General features: G+C 50.8%; 1 pseudogene; it reads left to right on the forward strand.

The window, feature by feature from the left end:
- The first annotated feature begins 942 nt into the window (after nucleotides 1–942).
- Nucleotides 943–1,059, forward strand: LOC136643243 (5S ribosomal RNA; annotated as a pseudogene).
- Nucleotides 1,060–1,448: the final 389 nt, after the last annotated feature.

The following is a 1,448-nucleotide window of genomic DNA, read 5'->3' on the forward strand; positions in this document are numbered from 1 at the left end:
ATGGGAGGGGAGGGAGGCAGGGAGGGGGCAGCAACGGCACTGCACTACCACTACCAAGAGGCCTGTTTTTTACTTTAGGAGCAGCGCTGACCTCCTGCAGGGTCCTGGAGGCTTGCAGTCCCTTCAGATGTCCTCCAAGGCTTCTGTGATAGGAGTCCTTCTCTCCTATCAGCAGCTACTTCCAGTTTTTACATGAAAATGGAAATAGCTGCTGATCGGAGATGAGGATTGTTTACAGAAGCCTCGCAGGACATTGGAGGGGACTGCAAGGCTATCACTGCCCCCAAGATAATAAAAAAAAACAAGCCCCTTGGTAGCGGTGGTGCTGCTATCACCGTGGCTCTGTCACTGCCTTCAGGAGCAGGGCCACTCTCCATAAGAGGGAATATCCTGCTTCCTGTTCCCTTTGTGGGTTGTGACCCACCCGTTTGGGAACCACTGATTTAATGCTCACAGAGTCAGCTCAAGCATGGCAATAAAGCCCAGAGTCCCACGGTGGCACTTGTGGCAGACCACTGGCATCCACTAGCTTCAAGTTGAGATCAGGTAGGAGATGCTCTGAGGTGAGGATCTTTTACTCATTGTCATGGAAGCATAGGAAGCTTCCTTCTACTGAGCAGACAATTTGTCCATCAAGCTCAGAATTGTTTGTGCTGACCAGGAGCTCCTTCTCCAAGTTCAGCCGAACTCAGACTGGCACCTGCAGCATGCCTAATTTTGCCACAGCCCCTTTGGGGTACATGTGCATTCATGTGCGAGCTTAGTCCCCTCACCCTCATCACTGCTGCCACCTCCTTGCCTCCCCATTTTTCTTCAAAACTGGCCAGGCAGGAAGGACCCTGGCAGAAGAAAGATTCCTCTCTTGTTGGCAAGATCTTCTACAACTGGCCTGTTGCAGAAGTGCAGGGTGTCAGAAGATGTTAAGAGAGGATCCTCTTGATTGGCAGCAACTGTTACCCTGCACATGCCTGATCTCATCTGATCTTGGAAGCTAAGCAGGGTCAAGCCTGGTTAGTACTTGGATGGGAGACCGCCTGGGAACACCGGGTGCTGTAGGCTTATACCATAGTCTTTCGAGACTGAAGGTTGCCAACCTTGCTGATTACTGTCCTTCCATAAGGACTATTGGGGAAAGCACCACAGTGAACACAAGAAGAGCCCAGTTGGACCAGGCTCAGGGCCCATCCAGTCCAGCTTCCTGTATCAGCTCCTATGAATAAAGTCAGAGGAGTAATCCGATGACCAGAAAGGCGGTATATAAATACCTAGTTATTATTATCATCATCATCATCTCACAGTGGCCCAGTAGATGCCTCAGGGAGCACACAAGACCACAAGGTATTTGCATCTTGCTACCACTCCCCTGCATCTGGCATTCTATTTACCCTGGCACTCCCAATTTGCAGTGGCACCACTGCACCACTGCTCTGATTTTCAGAGCGCTGGAG

The sequence above is a fragment of the Tiliqua scincoides genome, chromosome 2 (genome assembly GCF_035046505.1).
Source record: "Tiliqua scincoides isolate rTilSci1 chromosome 2, rTilSci1.hap2, whole genome shotgun sequence".
Classification (NCBI taxonomy): Eukaryota; Metazoa; Chordata; class Lepidosauria; order Squamata; family Scincidae; genus Tiliqua; species Tiliqua scincoides.